Below are 24,740 nucleotides of genomic sequence, written 5' to 3' on the forward strand. Positions count from 1 at the left end.
ATTGACCTGCGTACAACTGTAAAAATTAATCTCTCATTTCTAAAAGTAATCTAAACGTTATTAGTCACAACCAAAAATGGCATTAACATATGCCATTGAGCATCTGCAGCTCAACCATATGAACTTCATGGAAATATCTAACAAAAACCTAAAAAGAAAATATAAACACTGACCTTTAATCAGGAATATGTTGCATTAAATCATGTCTGACTTCTGTACAATCTTCTTTATCATTCTCATGATAATGATATCCTGCTTCCAAAGCACCCTCTTCCATTGGTTGGTATTCGTCATCACTGATAAGAGGAATGGTTCTTCTAAGGACAATGTTGAGTAGCGCATAGCACAGAATCATTATTTTACAAACTTCATCAAGAGAATATAATAATGTCCCCTCAGTATAATCAAGACATCTAAACCATGCTTTTAGTAACCAGATATTATTTCTATAGCTCCTCTGGTTTGCCTATGTGTTTTGTTATATCATACTTCCCCTGTAGTTCTTCGTTCACAAATTTCTGTGAGAAGCCATGTTCTTATTGAATGTGCAGAATCGCCTTCAAAGTATATTAAAAAATAAAAATGTACTTTTACAAACTGAAACTTAAATAATACTTTTTGAACTTTCATAAACAGTTTTAAATAATATTATGTAGAATTATTGCTCTTCTATGAAGTAGTGCTGTCATTTGTTGTGGTACACTATTGTTGTGCAAAACCATTAAGGCCCTCATTACAACCCTGGTGGTAAATCCCGCTTACCGCCGTGCAGAAGACCGCCAACATACCGCTGCGGCCGCGGAATTCTGCTACAGGTATTACGACCCACAGCCAGGAATCTGCCACAATACAGACACCCACACAAGTCTGCGACACCAAAGGACAGTGATAAACTGGCGATAACAAAACCGACACCGTCACGCCAACAAGAATACGCCCACACTATCACGACCCATAAATCAGCGCAGCGGTCTTTCAACCGTGGTAATCCATTGGCGGTACACACCGCCACGCTCAAAATACACACACACTTACAAAACACAACCACATTGGACAAATCGAAATACACACACACCTTATACACATACACACACCACTCCCACACACCCAATCCAATATAAAGCACACACCCACATTACCCACAAACAATTACTACCAGAAATTTGAAAGCAGGCCTGAGAGAGACACTACCTAAAACAACACCAGCATCCACAGACACAGAACACCATCACTTACACAACATCCATGCACCTCAAACAACACACACCAACACACCCCCTCACACATCACAACAGACACCACCTCACACATCACCCACACCACATCATGGCTCCTCAACAACACCCCAGGTTCTCTGAGGAGGAGCTCAGGGTCATGGTGGAGGAAATCGTCCGGGTAGAGCCACAGCTATTCGGATCACAGGTGCAGCAGACATCCATTGCTAGGAAGATGTAGCTATGGCGCAGAATTGCCGACAGGGTCAACGCAGTGGGATAGCATCCAAGAACACGGGATGACATCAGAAAGAGGTGGAACGACTTATGGGAGAAGGTGCATTCCGTGGTCTTCAGACACCAGATTACTGTACAGAGTACTGTCGGTGGACCCCCACCTCCTCCCGCATAACTAACAACATGGGAGGAGCAAGTCGTGGAAATACTGCATCCTGAGGGCCTCGCAGGAGTAGCAGGAGAACTAGACTCTGGTAAGGCAAATCTTTACTACCTTATCCCTCCCACCCCACCTGCATGCCATCACATAGTCCCACCCTTACACTCACACCCATCACCCCAACAACCCACAGATACCCCACCAACAAAACCCACACATCCCAAAACTAAACCCTGCATGTAACACCAATGCATGGACACCCATCACTTAAGCATGTCCACTACAGAGACTCACTCATGCCCCAAAATCACCAATCACACAAGGACCAAGCCAATAATGCAAGCACTTGAGTAGAGGGTCAACCACCCATTGCATAAGATGGCACACACAGATACAATAAATATGCATTTACACCCCAACAGGACCCCTACCCAACGTCACCGGACAGGAGGTGCCAGACATATCCAGTCCCCCCACAGAAGAGGCCCCCAGTGAGGACAGCAGCTCTGCACAACTGGATCAAGATGACCAGCCCGGCCCATCAGGGACCTCAGGACAGTCGGTTCCCCTGACACTGTCACAAGCCACCACAGAGCCTCCTCCCTCAGGAAACACAAGCACAGCACCCACCCAGCGGGCCCATCCCTCTGGGCCCAGGACACGTCAATCAGCAGTGTGTCCACCACTACAGGGAACCCATTCAAACCCACCAACCCAAGAAAATCAGGGACCTGGGGGCAGTGGCAGTGGGCACACGGTTCAAGGGACAGAGGCACAGGATAACAGGGAAACTGGGAGGACTGCTGTGTGACAGGGGGAGGCAGGCCCAGGGAACCCAGTCTCCACAAGGCACTATCCAACATCATGGGAGCTTACCATCATTCCCAGGAGTCGATGGCAACTGTACTGGCCAAGTTTCAGGAGACCCAGCGGCTGCAGGAGGAACACTACCTTGGGATCAGGGAGGACTTGAAGTCCATTAACACCACCCTGGTCACCATTGCAGGGGTGCTGGCAGACCTTGTCAACACCAGGAGGGACACAGTGGTACAACAAGGGGCCCCTGACACTATCCTGGACGATGAACAGCCCTCAACTTCTGCCGGCACTAGTGGACAGGAGGCACTGCCACAGGAACAACAGGACACCAGCACCCCACCCCCTGCGGATGGAGAACCACCCCACAAACGGAAATGAGACCCCCCTGAATGTCATCCTTCTGTCCCATCCTTTAACTGCCATTGCTCCACTTCCCATGCCCCTTTGGACAATGCACCTGTGAAACAAATAGACTGTGCTCTACCATGGAGATCCCTCCACCATCCCCCCAGCCTATTTTACAACCCCCTCCACTTATTATCACAGGAATAAACACACTTCAATCACAAAACAATCTGGAGTCAGTCTGTGCTTTCACAAATGTGGAATTGCAATAACTATGGAATATAGCAATGTCAATTTACTTGTTCATATACCAGTGTAACACAGGTGTAGGCCAGCAGTAAACATAGCAGAGGGCACAAAGTGGGACCCAGATCTGTGAAATGGAAAGTCAAAGTGACAAGTCAGGGTCCATACACTAAATGAAAATGACAGACTTAGGCTAGTGCCAACAATAGAATGAGATGGGGGAAGCAGTGGCATCTTCTTACCTGTGTCTCACTGGAAGTATTGCATGATGACGTTGTTTCGGTTGTCGATATCCTCTTCTTCTGCCTCCTCTTCTTCACTGTCCATAGTCTCCACAGCTGCCACAAGACAACCATCTGGCCCATCCTCCTGCAGAAAAGGCACCTGGCGTCACAAAGCCAGGTTGTGCAGCATACAGCAGGCCACAATTATCGGGCACACCTTCTTCGGTGAGTAGTGTAGGGAGCCACCTGTCAGATGGAGGCACCGGAACCTGGCCTTCAGGAGGCCGAAGGTGCGTTCGATCACCCTCCTAGTTCGCCCATGTGCCTCATGGTAGGGTTCCTCTGCCCTTGTCCTGGGATTCCTCACTGGGGTCAGTAGCCATGACAGGTTTGGGTAACCAGAGTCACCTGCAAATGTCGAGGGACAACTGTTAGACACACACTAACCCTTAGGGACAGCCCCATACCCAGATAGCTAATGAAACTGTGTGGGGACTTTAGGCTCACCTATTAGCCACACACGGTGCCTCTGGAGCTGCCCCATCAAATAAGGGATGCTGCTATTCCTCAAAATGTAAGCATCATGGACTGAGCCAGGATACTTGGCAATGACTTGGGAGATGTACTGGTATGCCAAACACACCATCTGCACATTCATAGAATGGTAGCTCTTCCGGTTTCTGTACACCTGTTCATTCCTGCGGGGGGGGGGACAAATGCCACATGTGTACCATCAATGGCACCAATGATGTTGGGGATATGTCCCAGGGCATATAAGTCACCTTTCACTGTGGGCAAATCCTCCACCTGAGGGAACACGATGTAGCTGCGCATGTGTTTTAGCAGGGCAGATAACACTCTGGATAACACGTTAGAGAACATTGGCTGCGACATCCCTGATGCCATGGCCACTGTTGTTTAAAAAGACCCACTGGCCAGGAAATGGCGTACAGACAGGACCTGCACTAGAGGGGGGATTCCTGTGGAATGGCGGATAGCTGACATCAGGTCTGGCTCCAACTGGGCACACAGTTCCTGGATTGTTGCACGATCAAGTCTGTATGTGACTCGGATGTGTCTCTTTTCCATTGTCGACAGGTCCACCAGGGGTCTGTACACCAGAGGATGCCGCCATCTCATCACCTGCCCCAGCAGACGTGCCCTATGGAGGAGAACAGCAAGCAGAGAGTCATCCAACACTGAGGTATCACAATCTGTTATTTGCAGAAACTTTATTAATCCGCAATGTACCGGTATCTGGCTATATTCCCAGCCTAGATAGGTGTGACGCAGTTAACATCCATCCCATGTGGCCTCCTGAAATGGCGGCTGCCTGACCTGTAAGGTGGGACAAGGGGATATGAGGTAACTGCGCTGGCGTTGTACACCGTTGCGGTGGGCGGTCGAAGACCGCGGCGCAATTCTGCATTGGTTAACATTGGGCCCTATGGGTCCCAGGAGCCAATGACGATGTACGCCAGCAGTGACGATATGCACCGCCGCGGACGTGACCGCCATTTTCTGTCTGTTCACTCAATTGATACCTGACCTTCAACAGGAGAGGACCTACACTGCAAGTGCTGCTGTGACCTCAGTCTGGAAGCGACGATGGCTCATGTTTCTGGGGAAAGGGCCCCTGCCTTCACTTCGGAGGAGTTGGAGAAACTAGTGGATGGGGTCCTCCCCCAGTACACGCAACTGTACGGTCCTCCAGACAAACAGGTGAGTACACTGTGAGCATGCTGCATGGACAATGCCTGTCTGGAGTGGTGTTGATGGAAGATACATTGGGGGCTGAGGCCTGCATGTGCAGATGGGGAGTCTATGTGCATCAGGGCAAGGGTTGGAACTGGGGGTCATGAGTATGACGGTCCGGACGGGTAAGTCATTTCCTTACCCCCTGTATTATTCCTCTAGGTCACCGCCCACCAGAAGAAGGGTATTTGGCGTGCCATCGCCAAGGACGTTCGGACCCTGGGGGTCTACCACAGACAGAGCACCCGCTGCCATAAAAGATGGGAGGACCTGAGCCGCTGGAGCAAGAAGACCGCGGAGGCCCAGCTGGGGATGGCCTCCCAACGTGGGAGGGGTGCCCGTCGCACCATGACCCCACTGATGTTCCTGGATCCTGGCGGTGGCGTATCCGGAGTTGGATGGGCTCTTGAGGGCATCACAGCAGTACACTCTTATTCAGCTCACTCTGTGCGCATTATGAGGTGTCTGGGTGGGGGAGGTGGGCAGGGGGTTCCCCTAGGCCAGGGCGAACTTTGTAGGCAAGGTCCCTTGTGATGCAGGCATGTGGCACCCGAAACCCACCAGTGGTAAGAGCCATCAACACCTAGTCAGGCCCCTGTGACTTCCAGGTGTGCAGCAATTGGTCTTAGGCCTCGTAACCCATGGTCAGCTGAAATTTCTAGGAACTGTCAGTGCATGGTGTAGTGCAGAGGGCTGCTACCTGTGTGTTGTGTCCGCCAACGGTAGTGGTGTTTTATGCACTGAACATGTCTTTCTTCTGTCTTTTGCCCCCTTTTTGTGGTCTCCCTGTTCTTGTGTGCAATAGCATCATGAGGCGGAGGAGCATTGGCACCAGAGCAGGAGGGAGCTGCAACCCACTTGACCCTGGAGGGCGAAACAACGGAGTCTGAGGCCACCAGTGGGATGGAGGGCGAGGGGAGCTCCATCGCGGGGACAGGAGCAGACAGCAGTGACAGCGACTCCTCCTCTAATGGGAGCTCCCTTGTGGTGGCGGGCACCTCTGTGCCAACCACATCAACAGGTATAGCCGCCACCCCCCCTATCAGCACCGTTCTCCCAGCAGCCCCTCAGCGTGTGTCCTGTGCCCGCTCACCCAGGAGGGTGGGCATCTCCTTCACCCCAGGCACCTCAGGCCCTGCCCCAGTCAGCCCTGCTGCCCTCAGTGAGGAGGCTATTGACCTCCTGAGATCCCTCACTGTTGGGCAGTCAACCATTCTGAATGCCATCCAGGGTGTTGAGAGGCATTTGCAACAAACAAATGCATACCTGGAGGGCATTCATTCTGGGCAGGCAGCCCAACAGAGAGCATTTCAGGCTCTGGCCTCAGCACTGATGGCAGCCATTGTCCCTGTGTCCAGCCTCCCCCCTCCAACTTCCTCCACCCAGACCCAATCCCCTGTACCTCACCCTATCCCAAGCACACCATCAGACCAGCATGCACACTCACCAACACACAAGAGTGGCTCAGGCAAACATAGGCACCACACATCCCACAGGCACTCACACAAGCACCCTCCCCATGCAGACACAGCAACATCCACTGCCTCCACTATGTCCCCGTCCTCCATGTCCTCCTCCTCCCTCCCTGTCTTGTCTCCACTCACACCTGCATGCACTACATCCTCAGCTACTACCTCCATCACGTGCACTCACCACCCCCACTACCATTCACACATCCCCAGTGTCCTCTCCCTGTGTGTCAGTGAGCCCTCCTCTCATAGTACACAAACGCAGGCACACACCCACCCAATAGCCATCCAACTCACAACAGCCTCCGGCCCATGCACCTTCACCCAAATTCAGCAGACGTACACCTCCTACAACCACTACCTCTACCTCCACTCCCAAACCCCCTCCATCTTCCCGTCCCAGTGTGTCAAAAAAACTTTTCCTGGCAAACCTTGACCTCTTCCCTTCACCCACCCATCCTTCCCCTAGGGCCAGGCATTCCAGGTCCCAGCCCAGCACCTCAGCCACCAAATCCCCAGGCACAGTGGTGCCAGCAACTGCAGGGTCATCGAGTGCGCCACCCATCAGGGCTGCCAGTGTACCACGTAGCGAGGGAAAGGACATACCGCCACCTGCCAAGGTGAAAAAGGTGCCCACATCCCGGAGGGAGAAGACGAAAGTACCAGCCACCAAGGGCTCAGCAAAAAACAAAGGGGATAGTGGCAAGACAACTGTTGCACCATCAAAGCTGGGGAAGGGCCAAAAGATGAAGAGCAGGTCAGGAGAGGGCATGGTGGCACCTACTGAGGGACCAGTGTCACACTTTCTGTCCACGACCATATACAAATCACAGTCACATTGGACAATGCAAAATACACACACCTGAGACACATACACACACCACTCTCACACACCCATTACAATATAAAACACACACCCACATCACCCACAAACCCCTACGACCAAAAATACAGAAAGAAGGCCAGAGAGAGACACCACCAGCAAGTACAACAGCATCCACAGGCACATAACACCATCACCCACACAACTTCCACGCACCTCACACAACACACCACTACATATCACCACACTTATCACCACATACTCCACCCCACAAATCACCTACACCACCCCATGGCACCGGAAAGACACCCCAGGTTCTCGGAGGAGGAGCTCTAGGTCATGGTGGAGGAAATCGTCCGGGTAGAGCCACAGCTATTCGGATCACAGGTGCAGCACACCTCCATTGCAAGGAAGATGGAGCTATGGCGAAAAATAGTCGACAGGGTCAACGCAGTGGGACAGCACCCAAGAAATCGGGAGGACATCAGGAAAAGGTGGAACGACCTACGGGGGAAGGTGCGTTCCGTGGTCTCAAGACACCACCTGGTGGTTCAGCGGACTGGCGGCAGACCCCCACCTCCTCCCCCACAACTAACAACAAGGGAAGAGCAGGTCTTGGCGATTCTGCATCCTGAGGGCCTCGCAGGAGTAGGTGGAGGCATGGACTCTGGTAAGTCAAATCTTAACTATTACAACCCCCACCCTACCTGCATGCTATCACATACCCCCACCCTCACCCTCACCCCCATCACAACAACTCCTCACAAATGTCCCAATATCACAACCCACCCATCCCAACACCAAGCCCTGCATGCACTTACAAAGCATGGACACCCATCACTAAAGCATGCACACTGCACATAGCCATACACCCCCCTAAACCATCATCACACAAGCTCCCACACAGGAATGCCAGCACTGGGGTACACGGTCACCCACCCATTGCACACCATGCCACACACAGATGCAATATTCATGCCTTTCCACCCCTGCAGGACCCCTACCCAACGTCACCAGACAGGAGGGTCCAGACATGTCCACTCCACCCCCAGAAGAGGCCCACAGTGATGACAGCACCTCTGTCCAACTGGATCTAGATGACCCGGATCATCGGGGACCTCTGGACAGTCGGTTCCCCTCACCCAGTCACAGGACACCACAGACCTTCCCCCCTCTGGAAACACCAGCACAGCACCCACCCAGCGGGCCCATACCTCCGTCCCCAGGACACGTCAATCAGCTGTGTGTCCACCACTACAGGGAACCCAGGATAACCCTCCACCCCAACAACAACAGGGACCTGGGGGCAGTGGCAGTGGGCACACGGTCCAGGGGACGGAGGCCCAGGAACACAGGGGAACTGGGAGGGCTGTCGTGCGACAGGGGGCGGATAAGCCAAGGGAACCCACTCTCCACGAGGCCCTCTCCCCCATCATGGGAGCATACCACCACTCCCAGGAGACAATGGCAACGGTACTGGCCAAGTTCCAGGAGACCCAGGGCATGCAGGAGGAACAGTATTTGGGCTTCAGGGAGGAACTCAGAACCATCAGCTCCACCCTGGGCACCATCGTAGGGGTGCTGAAGGAAGTACTCAACACCAGGAGGGACACTGTGGCACAACAAGGGGCCCCTGACACTAGCATGGATGATGAACTGCCCACCACCTCCGCCGGCGCTAGTGGACAGGACGCCCCGCCACAGGACCACCACACCAGCACCCAACCCCCTGCGGAGGGAGAACCGCCCCGCAAACGGTCCCTGAGATCCAGGAACAAGACAGAGAATGATGCCAAGACCCCGCCAAGAAATGAGACCACCCTGATTGTCATCCTACTGTCCCACTTTGTCACCCTGTCCATAATTAAACTGCCCAAGCTCCACTTCCTATGCCCATATGGGCAATGCACCTGTGAGACTAATAGACTGGACTCTAACATGGACACTCCTCCGCCATTACCCCTCACCAATGAACTTCCCCCTCCAATATGTTGAATTGAAATAAACACACCTAAAGCACAAAAAGATCTGGAGTCTGTCTGTGATTTCAAAATAGTGTTTTAGCAATTACAGTGACAAAATGTGTTTCAAATTGTAATGTCAACATACCTATGTCACACAGCTCTAGTCCATGAGGAATGTAAGCAGATGACACACAGTGGGACCGACATCTGTGAAACCGTAAGGGAAAGTGACAACTCAGTGACCATACACTGGGTGAAAACGACAGACAGGATAGAGGTAGCAGTGTAAAAGTACATGTAGTAGGCAGGATTGTAATCTCACCTGTGTGTCACTGGAAATATTGCTGGATCACTGAGTCCCTGTTCTGCAGGTCTTCTTCCTCTGCTTCATCCTCATCACTGTCCACAGGCTCCACAGCTGCCACAACACATCTGGACCATCCTCCTGCAGAAAAGGCACCTGTTGTCGCAAAGCCAAGTTGTGAAGCATGCAGCAGGCCACGATGATCTGGCACACCTTCTTTGGTGAGTAGAATAGGGATCCACCTGTCATGTGGAGGCACTTGAACCTCGCCTTCAGGAGGCCGAAGGTCCGCTCGATCACCCTCCTAGTTCGCCCATGGGCCTCATTGGAGCGTTCCTCTGCCCTGGTCCTGGGATTCCTCACTGGGGTCAGTAGCCATGACAGGTTGGGGTACCCAGAGTCACCTGCAAATGGCAAGGGACAATTGTTAGACACACACTAACCTGTAGGGAAAACCCCAGACAACGATTCCCACTGTCTTGCTTCCAGGGGCTCACCTAATAGCCACACACAGTGCCTCTGGAGTTGACCCATCACATAAGGGATGCTGCTATTCCGCATGATGTAGGCGTCATGCACGGAGCCAGGGAACATGGTATTCACATGGGAGATGTACTGGTCAGCCAAACATACCATCTGTACATTCATGGAATGATGACTCTTCCGGTTTCTGTTCACCTGTTCACTCCTGTGGGGGGGTACCAAAGCCACATGTGTCCCATCAATGGCACCTATGATGTTGGGGATATGTCCCAGGGCATAGAAATCACCTTTCACTGTAGGCAAATGCTCCACCTCAGGGAAAACGATGTAGCTCTGCATTTGTTTCAGAAGGGCAGACAACACTCTGGACAACACGTTGGAAAACATAGGCTGGGACATCCCTGATGCCATGGCCACTGTTGTTTGAAATGACCCACTTGCAAGGAAATGGAGCACTGACAGCACCTGCACTTGAGGGGGGATTCCTGTGGGATGGCGGATTGCTGACATCAGGTCTGGCTCCAACTGGGTACACAGTTCCTGGATTGTTGCACGGTCAAACCTGTAGGTGATTATCAAATGTCGCTCCTCCATTGTCGACAGGTCCACCAACGGTCGGTACACCGGAGGATGCCGCCATCTCCTCAGATGTCCCAGTGGACGGTGCCTATGAAGGACAACAGCGACCACAGAGTCAACCAACTCAGAGGTACGTACCCACAGTTTACCCAGAACACCAATCATACACAAAAGGTGGCCTGTATGTGTGTTGAGGCTAGGCCTAGGTATGTGTGACGCAGTTGAAAAGGAGGCCATGTGGGCCCCTGAAATGGCGGCTGCCTGACCTCTAAAGTGGGACAATGGGATGTGAGGTAACTGCGCTGGCGTTGTACACCGTCGCGGTAGGCGGTCAGAGACCGCGGCTCAATGCTGCATTGGTTAACATTGGACCCTATGGGTCCCAGGAGTCAATGACGATGTACGCCGGCGGTGATGGTACGCACCGCCGCGGACGTGACCGCCATTTTCTATCACTCCAATTACTCGATACCTGATCTTCGACAGGAGAGGACCTACACTGCAAGTGCTGCTGTCACCTCAGTCTGGAAGAGACAATGGCTCGTGCGTCTGGGGAAAGGGCCCCTGCCTTCACATCGGAGGAGTTGGAGAAGCTCGATGATGGGGTCCTCCTCCAGTACATGCTACTCTACGGTCCTCCAGACCAACAGGTAAGTACACAGGGAGCATGATGTATGGGCTATGCCTGTGTGGAGAGGGCTGGATGGTAGAAGGAAGGGGGCTGAGTGCTGCGTGCATGTAAGACGGTGAGTGCATGTGCCACATGGCAAGGGTAGGGATGGGGGCCACTCACTTTGACGGTGCAGTTGGTAATGACATCTCTTCTTCCCCTGTACATTTCACGTAGGTCGGCGCCCACTAGAAGAAAGATATTTGGCGTACCATCGCCAAGGACGTCCGGACCCTGGGGGTCTACCACAGACGGAGCACCCACTGCCGGAAAAGATGGGAGGACATTTGCTGCTGGAGCAAGAAGACGGCGGAGGTTCAGCTTGGGATGGCCTCCCAACGAGGGAGGGGTGCCCGTCGAACCATGAACCCCCTGATGTTCAGGATCCTGGCGGTGGCCTACCCGGAGTTGGATGGGCGCTTGAGGGCATCACAGCAGACAGAAGGGGGTGAGTACACTCTCATTCAGCTGACATTGCGCGCAGTGGAGTTGTCTGGGTGGGGGAGGAGGGCTGTGGGTTTTCCTAGGCCAGGGCGAGTTCTGTAGGCTAGGCCCCTTCGTAAGGCATGGCCCTGTGGCCCCCCCACCCCACCTCTGTAGAGTGCCAAGTACAGCTATTCATGCCCCTGTGTCATCTATGTGTGCAGATGTCGTCCATAGCCTTGTAGGCCATTTCCCAGGAATTGCACTGTAGAGCCCAAGTGCGCGGCGTAGTGCAGGGGGCTTCTGTGTCTGTCTTGTCCGCCAACGGTAGCGGTTATCCATGCACTCAACATGTCTTTATTCTGTCCCCCCCCACACTTTTTGTGGTTTCCCTGTTCTTGTGTGCATTAGCATCATCAGGCAGAGGAGCAGTGGCACCGGAGCACCGGAGCACGAGGGAGCTGCATCCGACATGGCCATGGAGGGCCACACTACGGACTCTGAATTCACCAGTGGGACGGAGGGCGAGGGGAGCTCCACGGCAGAGCAGACACCAGCGACACGGGCTCTTCCTCTGATGGGAGCTCCCTTGTGGTGGTGGCAACATCTGTGCCCCCCGCATCTACAGGTACAGCCGCCAGCACCGCCCTCCCAGCAGCCCCTCAGCCTTCGCCCCATGCCCGCTCACCCAAGAGGGTGGGCATCACCTTCACCCCAGGCACCTCAGGCCCTGCCCCAGTCACCCCTGCTGCCCTCAGTGAGGAGGCCATTGACCTCCTCAGGTCACTCACTATTGGGCAGTCTACCATTTTGAATGCCATCCAGGGTGTAGAAAGGCAGTTGCAACAAACTAATGTATTCCTGGAGGGCATTCATTCTGGTCAGGCGGCCCTTCACCGAGCCTTTCAAACTCTGGCCTCAGCACTGATGGCAGCCATTGTCCCCGTGTCTAGCCCCCCCCTCCAACTTCCTCAACCCAGACCCAATCCCCTGTACCTCTGCCTATCCCAAGCACACCATCAGACCAGCCTGCACACACCTCACCACACAAGGGAAGCTCAGGCAAACATAAGCACCACACATCCCACAGGCACTCACGCAAGCATTACACACATGCAGACACACCAACATCCACTGCCTCCACTGTGTCCCCTTCCTCGTCTTCTCCCTCCTCCCTCCTCCCTCCCAGTCTCGTCTACACACACACCTGCATGCACTACCTCTTCAGCCATTACGTCCCTCACCAGCACACCCACCAGCACACCCACCAGCACACCCCGCTCACGTACAGTCACCACCCCACTACCATTCACACGTCCCCTGTGTCCTCTCCCAGTGTGTCTGTGATGCCCCCTCCCAAGATACACAAACGCAGCCACACACCCACCCAACAGCCATCCACCTCACGACAGCCTACAGCGCATGCACCTGCACCCAAAGTCACCAAACGTACACCTCCTTCTACCACCACCTCTTCCTCCACTCCCAAACCCCCTCCAGCTACCCGTCCCAATGTGTCCAAAAAACTTTTCATGTCCAGCCTTGACCTTTTTACCACACCTCCCCCACCCCGTCCATCTGATAGGTCCCAAACTAGCACCTCATCCACAACATCTCCAGGACCAGTGGTGCCTGTAGTCACAGGTATGTGGAGTGCACCGGCCACCAGGACAGCCAGTGTGGCACAGAGCCACAGCACAGCCAGTCCCCCCCCCTGTGAAGCATCAGAAGTTGGCCAGTGCCCGGCGGGAGAGGGGGAAGACTCCAGCCACCAAAGCCGCTCCCAGGTGTCCCGGTGGGAGTGTGGAGTCAGCTGTGACACCTCCCAAGGTGGGGAAGGGCCACAAGAAACCCGGCAAGTCTGGGAAGAGCAGCACGGAGGAGAAGACCACCATCATCCCCGCTGCCCAGGAGGGCCCACCAGCCCCAGCCCAGCTGCCCAGGAGGCCACTGCCAGCCACAGCCCAGCTGCCCAGGAGGACCCCGCCAGCCCCAGCCCAGTTGGGCCATGAAGGACCGCCAGCACAAGCCCCATTGGGATAGAAGGACCGCAAGCACAAGCACAAGCCCCGTTGGGCCATGAAGGACCGCCAGCACAAGCCACGCTGGGCCATGAAGGGCCGCCACCACAAGCCCCGCTGGGCCATGAAGGACCGCCAGCACAAGCCCCGCTGAACAGGGCACCGCCAACTCAAGCACCGCTGAACAGGGCACCGCCAACTCATGCACCGCTGAACAGGGCACCGCCAACTCATGCACTACTGAACAGGGCACCGCCAACTCATGCACCGCTGAACAGGGCACAGCCAACTCATGCACCGCTGAACAGGGCACTGCCAACTCATGCACTGCTGAACAGGGCACTGCCAAATCAAGCACCGCTGAACAGGGCACCGCCAACTCAAGCACCGCTGAACAGGGCACCGCCAACTCATGCACCACTGAACAGGGCACAGCCAACTCATGCACCACTGAACAGGGCACCGCCAACTCAAGCACCGCTGAACAGGGCACCGGCAACTCATGCACCGCTGAACAGGGCACCGGCAACTCATGCACCGCTGAACAGGACACCGCCAACTCATGCACCGCTGAACAGGTCACCGCCAAATCAAACACCGCTGAACAGGGCACCGCCAACTCCAGATCCAGTGGAGACATGCATCCACTACCTCCGTCCTTCATAGGATGAAGCACTCTGGGCACCAGTCCCCCCTCCAGAACCAGTGGAGACATCCATCCACTACCTCTGTCCTTCAGTCCTTCACAGGATGAAACACTCTGGGCACCAGTCCCCCTCCAGAACCAGTGGAGACATGCATCCACTACCTCTGTCCTTCACAGGATGAAGCACTCTGGGCACCAGTCCCCCTCCAGAACCAGTAGAGACTGTTATCCACTTGAGCGACTGTGGCTTTGCACTCCCCAGGATGGAACAGTGGGCAAACCACCCACTGTAGAGACTTGAGAGACTGTGGCTTTGCACTCCCCAGGATATGGCAGTGGGCAACCCACCCACTGTAGAGACTTGAGAGACTGTGGCTTTGCACTCCCCAGGATATGGAAGTGGGCAAACCACCCACTGTAGAGACTTGACAGACTGTGGCTTTGCACTCCCCAGGATGGAACAGTGGGCAAACCACCCACTGTAGAGACTTGAGAGACTGTGGCTTTGCACTCCCCAGGATATGGCAGTGGGCAAACCACCCACTGTAGAGACTTGTGAGACTGTGGCTTTGCACTCCCCAGGATGGAACAGTGGGCAAACCACCCACTGTAGAGACTTGAGAGACTGTGGCTTTGCACTCCCCAGGATGGAACAGTGGGCAAACCACCCACTGTAGAGACTTGAGAGACTGTGGCTTTGCACTCCCCAGGATTGAACAGTGGGCATTGAGCCCCCTCGTGGATCTGGCGTCGTGCACTCATCCGGCTGAGGTACCCCCCCCCCTTCCCCTCCCCCTGAGGTGCCTGTTGTTTTTCTATCTGATGCCCCTGCAGTGTTCTCTCTGTTTTGATCTGGTATCGAGTGTGGGCCTCGCCCATGCATTTTGGGCCCAGTGGTCCACGGACTATAAATGGTGCAATACCTGGACTCGTATTATTGGTGTATATATTTGTTTATAGTGTATATTTATTTTGTAATACTGTATTTTAATAGATTACAATGGTTACAATCATTTCCTTTGGTCTTTGCATTCTTCCGGGGGGTTTGTGGGGTGTAACTATGATAGGGTGGGGGTGGGGGTGTTGCATGTGTGTTTCCCTGTTTTTTCCCTCCCCTCCCCTATGTTGCAGGTGCAGTACTCACCGTGCTCTTCGCCGCCGGCGTTCGTGCTCCTGGTACAGGAGCAGGAAGACTATTGCAAGTAGGATTTGGAGTTCTGGGTCCATGATGTCCTCGTTCCTCGTGGAGTGTGTAGAGGTGAGCATTTTCCCTTCGAAATTCCTGTTTCTGCCGTGTTTTTATCCACGGTGAATCCGCCCCGGAAAAGGTGGGGGATTGGCCTGTCATGATACTGTGGGCGGTACATTGTCTTCTGCCTGTCTGTTGGCGGTGACCATCGCACTGTTTGTTTGTACCGCTGTGGCGGTCGGAGTGTTAAATTGGCTGTCTTTGTTGCTGGTTTCTGCCACGGTCGTGATTCCATATTTTTTCCCGCCGGCCTGTTGGTGGTATTACCGCCGCTTTAACTCCGACCGCCAGGGTTGTAATAACCACCTAAGTGTGAAGGTAAACTTTTAACCGAGGCCTCCCGCGGCCTGTAGCCGAGCAGGGCTCCATCGCGGTCGGCCTTAAACTTTTACTTTGCCCCGGTCGAGGTGCAACCAGATGACCCGATTGGTGCTTTTTGTTTCTAGGCACTAAAAAAATAATAATTCTTTAAAAATTCATATCTCCGGTTCCCCTTATCGGATTTTATTCGTTTTTGTGTCATTTTAAAGATAAATATATAATCTATTTTTATAAATTGGTTTTGGATTTTTAAACTGTTTCCTGTGTTTTATTTAATTCCTGTTTTGTGACATTTGAATACACTCTGGCCCTCATTCCGACTTTGACCGGCGGCGGTCGCCGCCGGCCTGTCGGGGGCCGCCAGAATACCGCTGCGCGGTCAAAAGACCGCCGCGGTAATTCTGACTTTCCCGCTGGGCTGGCGGGCGGCCGCCTTCAGGCCGCCCGCCAGCCCAGCGGGAAAGATGCTTCCACGATGAAGCCGGCTCGGAATCGAGCCGGCGGAGTGGAAGCTGTGCGACGGGTGCAGTGGCACCCGTCGCGTATTTCACTGTGTGCCAAGCAGACAGTGAAATACTTGTAGGGGCCCTCTTACGGGGGCCCCTGCAATGCCCATGCCAGTGGCATGGGCACTGCAGGGGCCCCCAGGGGCCCCGCGACCCCCCCTACCGCCATCCGGTTCCCGGCGGTCGGACCGCCGGGATCTGGATGGCGGTAGGGGGGGTCGGAATCCCCTCGGCGGCGCAGCAAGCTGCGCCGCCTTGGAGGATTCAATGGGGCGGCGGTACACTGGCGGGAGACCGCCAGTGTTGCCGGTCCGACCGCGGCTTTACCGCCGCGGTCGGAATCCCCATTGGAGCACCGCCGGCCTGTCGGCGGTGCTCCCGCGGTCCTCCGCCCTGGCGGTCTTTGACCGCCAGGGTCAGAATGACCGCCTCTGTCTCCTAAGTTAAGCCTTGACGCTCGTTGCCAAGCTACCGAGGGTTGAGCTGGGTTTAATTTACTGAGACTGGACCTAAGTGGAGGTTAGTGGCCTATTGCTAAGTGTAGATGCCTACCTGCCCTTACCAATAACCCATTTTCCAACAATATATAACAAATATTACTTTGCCTTTTTGTAAATAACAATTTACATTTTATAAAATGTATTCATTTTTCCATCATTTATCTCATGATCCAATATCATTGTTGTTCATCCATCATGATGTATCCGCTTGTCTTACCGATTTCTGTTCATGCAACATGGCAGATAATATTGTTATCCGTGATGGACATGATGGATGATGTAAATTTAGAATTACGAATGACTGATGGAAAATATAAGCAGAATGAGGTCCATTATTTACCTTAAGAGCCCCCTTTTATTTAGTTAAAGTCAATCATCATTCATAGTGTTTCTGATGTTTTTACATATTTGTATTTAAGTAAGATACACAAAATCATCAACCATCATGTAGGCATGAAATGAATTAGGAACGTGCCCGTCATTTCCAACCATCCTGTCCAATATCTTGTCAGACAATATCCTAGGCACATTGTAGTAGAAACATAGTGGACGCTACATGGTAGAAGAATGAGACATCCACATTTGATGTTGGATGTCAATATCAACTAACTATAGTCCTATAATGTATATTGTGCTTGGTAGAGTTATGTTTTTGATAGACAGAAATACATTTATTCCATACAGAAACAATGATTTACTAAAGGTTGATTTTAATATCTCCATAGAAAAATGATCTAGATACTAAACTTAAATATACATATAAAAAAATAATTCATAAACATAATATGTGCTTACAATTGGGATTGAAAAGATAAAATGGAATATATTGAGTAGTACATGCAATATTTACATTCCATGTTTGGGAAATGTTAAACTACACTATTTAGTTGCCACTGGGTATTTATAGTTAGGTTAGCCTTTCCTTAGGAAATGTGTTTTTTGTGAAGCTAATAACTTTGACCCTGTTTGACTAACCTCCAAAAAACGTTACAAAGGGGTATTACTTTTTGACTAGTTTCTGTGTGGGAAGCTTTGGGGTGATCCATCAAGTGGGGGCTGAGAAAAAAGGGGGGGCCCAAAACACAAAATCCTGAATTAAATTACACTAAGGGGGTCATTCTGACTCCCGCCGGGCGCGGTCACCGCGCGCCCGGCGGGAGCCGCCAAAATACCGTACTGCGGTCGGAAGACCGCGGTGGGTATTTTGAGGTTTCCCCTGGGCTGGCGGGTGGCCTCCAAAAGGCCGCCCGCCAGCCCAGGGGAAACCGTCCTTCCCACGATGAAGCCGGCTCGTAATCGAGCCGGCGGAGTAGGAAGGTGCGACGGGTGCTACTGCACCCGTCGCATATTTCACTGTCTGCTAAGCAGACAGTGAAATACAAGCGGGGCCCTCTTACAGGGGCCCCTGCAGTGCCCATGCCATTGGCATGGGCACTGCAGGGGCCCCCAGGGGCCCCGCGACACCCCCTACCGCCATCCTGTTCCTGGCGGGCGAACCGCCAGGAACAGGATGGCGGTAGGGGGTGTCAGAATCCCCTCGGCGGCGCAGCGAGCTGCGCCGCCTTGGAGGATTCCAACGGGCAGTGGTAAACCGGCGGGAGACCGCCGGTTTACCCTTTCTGACCGCGGCTGAACCGCCGCTGTCAGAATGCCCTCGGGAGCACCGCCAGCCTGTTGGCGGTGCTCCCGTGGTCGGTGGCCCTGGCGGCCACCGGCCGCCAGGGTCAGAATGACCCCCTAAATTTGTCAGGAAGCTAGATCTTGGTCCAAAGATTGTGCTTTTTGTGATTTGGTGTAAATCCGTTCAGTAGTTTTTGTTCTAAATAAAGGCTCAAAAATATTGGTTTATCTGGACGGTTGGGGTCGCGAGAGGTTCGAGCGGCTCTTGCGGGACCACAAATTTAAGAATATTGTGTTCTGATTGGCCCAGGGATCTTTATTTCCCTTGGGTCAATTTGCTCCAAAGTAAGTCAGACTCCTGCAGGATTGAGCGCTCTGATGGCTGCAAGCAACATGAGAAAAATGTAACTGACAGCCATTATAGCTCCTGGGAACTTAGGGCCAGATTTACAAGGCCCTAGCACCTCCTTGTGCCACATTAGCACAATTTTTTTTTACACTAAAGTGGCTCAACAAGGCCAAGATTGCCACACCATATACACAAAGTGGCACAATGCATGCAATGCGCCACTTTGTGAACCCTTGTGCCACATTATGCCTGTGCCAGGCATATTGTATGCAAGGGGGGTGTTCCCGCATTAGGAGGCCTGTAAAAATGGCACATTTTTTTAGTCATTTTTAATGCCTGCTCAAAGCAGGCATTAAAAGGACACACCCATTGAAGTCAATGGGCCTCCTTACACTTTGCTGCACTAGCGTCAACATTTTTGATGCGTGTGTAGCAAAGTGGCACAATAGCGTCTACAATTTTGATGCTATTGTCCTAACCTGCTCCATGGTACACCATATTGTAAATATGGCGCACCCATGGTGTCGTTAGTTGGTGGTGGAGGTGCGCAAGAAATCTGGTTCCTCAGTACTGCTAAGCCAAATTCTTGTAAATCTGGGCCTTAGTCCCCTGTTCTGAAGTTTTAAATAAATTAAAATAAAAGGTGGCATGGTAGGGATACACTGACCTCCTAGGCCCCATGTGGGGATCCAGGGGGCCTGCCCCTGGGGTCAAAATTGAAAAAATCAGCAATTTTTGCCGCAATCCCTCAGTGCACAGTATTGTCATAAATGGTGTCATTTCAGATGTTGCCATGATGTTATCAGTGATGTCATAGAACATGTCATTAGTGATGCAACGTGTGAGGATGATAGCAGCGCATGGTGATGATGGGAGTTATAGTTACTTTATCAGATTTCTTTCTGCTCCAGCCAGGCGATAACCAAGCTATGTTCCCTGCCCGGAAGAGCATGGGCAGAGAATAAGATTTATTTTCCCTGTCTGCACTCCGCTGTGCAGGGGACAAGGCAGTGTCTTGGGATATGGGGGTCTACGTCTCATGGAGGGTGGCCTGATACCCCTCTCCTAATAAAACAAAATATGCTCCGGAAATGGGGTTTCTAGGGCCTGCCAAAAAGCATGGGGAGTGACGCTGCATGTCCCTCCCATAAACATTATTTCTATCGCTGGTGGATGGGGTCTCTAGGGCATTCCCCAGAAAACGAAATTCAGCCCCTGGATATGCATTTCCAGGTGCCTTCTATTGGCTTTGGTGGGAGGCAGCAAGGCACCTCCCTCAAAAATAATTTTGTGGTGCCCCCCGGCCCTGAAATGTTTACACTATACAGATGCAAGTTTAAAGCCTCTAACTCCAAATACTAGGAGAACACCCATTGCACCATTGCCATACTTTGGGGATGGTAATGAGGCAAAGCAGGAATAGAACTACATCTGTGTGCAGGACAAGCAGACACCGTAGAGTCAAACCAGCAACAATTCAAAATTACAATGTGTCAGATGAAATGGCAGATAGTTCTCCTGTGTTTGGTGACGTGGAGAAATCCATCATCTCAGTACAGCACCTGCAAACTAAACAAATTAAGGGCCATATTTATACTTTTTGACGCAAAACTGCGCTAACGCAGTTTTGCGCCAAAAAAATTAGCGCCGGCTAACGCCATTCTGAAGCGCCATGCGGGCGCCGTATTTATTGAATGGTGTTAGCCGGCGTTAGCCGACCGGCGCTGCCTGGTGTGCGTGAAAAAAAAACACGTACACCAGGCAGCGCCGGCGTAGGGAAAAATGGAGTTTGGGCATCTAAAAATGGGGCAAGTCAGGCTGAGGCAAAAAAATTGTCTTAACCCGATTTGCGCCATTATTTTACGACGCCCATCCTCCATTGAAATGACTCCTGTCTTAGCAAAGACAGGAGTCATGCCCCCTTGCCCAATGGCCATGCCCAGGGGACTTCTGTCCCCTGGGCATGGTCATTGGGCATAGTGGCATGTAGGGGGGCACAAATCAGGCCCCCCTATGCCACAATTTTTTTTTTTTTAAAATACTTACCTGGACTTACCTTTTCTTCCCTGGGGTGGGTCCCTCCATCCTTGGGTGTCCTCCTGGGGTGGGCAAGGGTGGCAGGGGGTGTCCCTGGGGGCAGGGGAGGGCACCTCTGGGCTCATTCTGAGCCCACAGGTCCCTTAACGCCTGCCCTGAGCCAGGCACTAAAATCCGGCGCAAATGCGGGTTTTTTAGACCCGCCCACTCCCGGGCGTCATTTTTGCCCGGGAGTATAAATACGACGCAATAGCATCGGAGTCATTTTTAAAGACGGGAACGCCTACCTTGCATATCATTAACGCAAGGAAGGTGTTCACGCAAAAAAATGACGCTAATTCCAGGTACTTTGCCGCTAGACGCGTCTAATGCCAAAGTATAAATATGGAGTTAGTTTTGCGTCAAATTTGCGTCGAAAAAAACGACGCAAATTCTGCGCAAACGGAGTATAAATATGCCCCTAAGACTGATAACGAGCATCTGCAAACCCTGTCAAAATCAGTGCTGCAATTGCAGAAAGGGCAAGACCATTGAATTGCTGCCATGGAGAATGAGCAAAACCTGCCAAATTTTAATGCATTGTGATGCTTTGATGGTTAATTGACCGAATAAAGCTTGTTTATACTAAACAGCTGAAATACAAAACATAATAAAATTGAGGTGAAAAAAACAGCCATTTTTTCCACGTTTTACTCTGTAACTTTTACCTGTGATGTCAGATTTTTGAAAGCACACAAATTTCCTTCCACCCAGCGTTCCCCCATGTCTCCCGATAAAAATGGTACCTCACTTGTGTGGGTAGGCCTAGTGCACAACGTTGACACATCACATTTTCCCAAAGAAAACAGAGCTGTTTTTTGCAAAGTGCCTAGCTGTAATTTTTGGCCTCTAGCTCAGCCGACATCTAAGGAAACCTACCAAACCTATGCATTTGTGAAAAACAGACACCTAGGGGAATCCAAGATGGGGTGACTTGTGGGGCTCTCACCAGGTTATGTTACCCAGAATCCTTTGCAAACCTCAAAAATTGGCAAAAAAACAATTTTTCCTCACATTTCGGTGACAGAAAGTTCTGGAATCTGAGAGAAGCCACAAATTTCCTTCCACCCAGCGTTCCCCCAAGTCTCCCAACAAAAATTGTACCTCACTTGTGTGGGTAGGCCTAGTGTCCATGACAGGAAATGCCCCAAAACACAACGTGGACACATCACATTTTCCCAAAGAAAACAGCAGTTTTTTGCAAAGTGCCTAGCTGTGGATTTTGGCCTCTATCTCAGCCGGCACTTAGGGACACCTACAAAACCTGTGCATTTTTTAAAACTAGACACCTAGGGAATCCAAGATGGGGTGACTTGTGGGGTTCTCAACAGGTTCTGTTACCCAGAATACTTTGCAAACCTTAACATTTGGCAAAAAAACACTTTTTCCTCAAATTTCGGTGACAGAAAGTTCTAGAATCTGAGAGGAGCCACACATTTCTTTCCACCCATCACTCCTCCAAGTCTCTCAGTAAAAATGATACCTCCCTTGTGTGGGTAGGCCTAGTGCCCACAACAGGAAATGCCCCAAAACACAAAGTGGACACATCACATTTTCCCAAAGAAAACAGAGCTGTTTTTTGCAAAGTGCCTAGCTGTGGATTTTGGCCTCTAACTCAGCTGGCACACAGGGAAACCTACCAAACCTGTTCATTTTTTAAAACTAGACACCTAAGGGAATCAAAGATGAGGTGACGTGCTAGCGCAGGTGTCTTTAATAAAATATATTAATGAGTGTTTATATTTTGAGCAATGAGTTAAGTTAGAAAATGAATTAACGTAGAAAAATAATGCACACATTTGAAAATGTGACCTCGAAAAATGGCCACCAATATTCACGAAATGTACTAATTAATGATTAATACATGTGAATTGCTGAATGGGTATTAGATGAATGCGGTAATATGTGATATTAAAGGTTATGAAGTATGCTTTATCTTTATTAATTGTAGGCCTTAACTTAGCAAGTGTATTGGCCTATTTTGCCAGACCTCATGCAGAAGCTGAATTTCTTAGCAGCTCATTAAAATGCTGACCGAGTGAATTAACCTGTGAAATGTCCATTGTATTGTTCAATGTGCTTAACAGAAGCTTTTCGTGAGAACCGACTGCTAGGAGATGATGTTCCTGCTAATGCAACATTTTGTGTGTAATGTGTGTGAGATGGACTTTCCCAGGCCAAGAACAATGAAGATACTGACTGGAGTGGAAGCTGCAACAATATTGTTAGCTGACAAGCCAGATGATGAGAACATCGTAAACGGTCCAATCAACTGTATGTGAACGGAGAAATACTAGAATTCATAGATTTGACAAAGTAATATTATTGGATAAAGTATGAATATATGATTAACTGACCAATAGGGGAATAGGGAATAGTTTAGGTGACTTAGATATAACAACGCCGCGGAGAGAAGAGACTTCAGACACTTTAGGAGAGTGAGAGACTTTACAGATTTTAGGAGAGAGACATTAATTCCGACATTGGGCTCAAATTCCCTGACTGAGAGCCTGATGCCTTGCTAATCGACTGATGACCTGAGGATGAAGACTTATTCTGCTTTGCTGACCCATATCGAGGATATGTATGATGTGACTAACTACGATTATTGTGCATATTTTGCTGTTTCTTCCTAGGTACCAATTGCGCTGTTTTGATAGAATTATAGCTAGATGTTTTCCAAATTTGTGTTACTAAATTGGTTTGCATGAAGCCCAACATGCTGATGCTAATCTGATGTTACTTGAGGATTCTGACTTATGACAAAAAGACAAAATGCTTGATGGATTTCTCTGCTTAACTATGTGTATCACATCTCGTTAATGCAGCTGACTCTGCTATTGATTTACACTGTAACTTTAGAATGTGTTGTAATTCAAGCTTTGATTAGATTGCGTTTCTTCAGCCGCTTTGGACAACCAGTGTTGTTTTTGTATGTGTTTCATTTGATTTTGAGATTAATCTACGTGACCTTAGCATTGTTAATATAGGGCAATAAACATTCTAAACTTTACTAAAGGTATGGTTATTCATGACTAATAGGTCATGGTGCGTGATAATTACTGACTCCAATGATTATTGATTTTATTGATTAATAATGATTAATAATGATTTTTGATTATTGTGTATCGATTATTGATGATGTACTGGAGCCATGGTAAGAACTTCCTAATTACAAGTCAAAAGGTTCATCAACCTATTTGTGTCCCCATCTAAGTTTACGTATTAAGGTCTGACGTGCTAACACTTAGCTGTGGATTTTGGCCTCTAGCTCAGCCGTCACCTAGGGAAACCTACAAAACCTGTGCATTTTTTAAAACTGGACACCTAGGGGAATCCAAGATGGGGTGACTTCTGGGCTCTCACCAGGTTCTGTTACTCAGAATCCTCTGCAAACCTCAAACTTGAGCGAAAAAAGCACTTTTTCCTAGCATTTCAGTGACAGAAAGTTCTGGAATCTGAGAAGACCCACAAATTTCCTTACGCCCAGCGTTCCCCCAAGTCTCCTGATAAAAATGGTACCTCAATTGTTTGGGTAAGCCTAGTTCCCGCTACAGAAAATGCCCCAAAACACAAGATGGACACATCACATTTTCCCCAAAAGAGCTGTTTTTTGCAAAGTGCATAGGAAATCCTAGGCACTTTGCCTAGACACAACCCAGGGAAACCTACCAAACCTGTGCATTTTTTAGAACTAGACACCTAGGAGAATCCAAGATCGGTCGACTTGTGGGGCT

Source organism: Pleurodeles waltl, chromosome 5 (assembly GCF_031143425.1).
Source record: "Pleurodeles waltl isolate 20211129_DDA chromosome 5, aPleWal1.hap1.20221129, whole genome shotgun sequence".
Lineage (NCBI taxonomy): Eukaryota > Metazoa > Chordata > Amphibia > Caudata > Salamandridae > Pleurodeles > Pleurodeles waltl.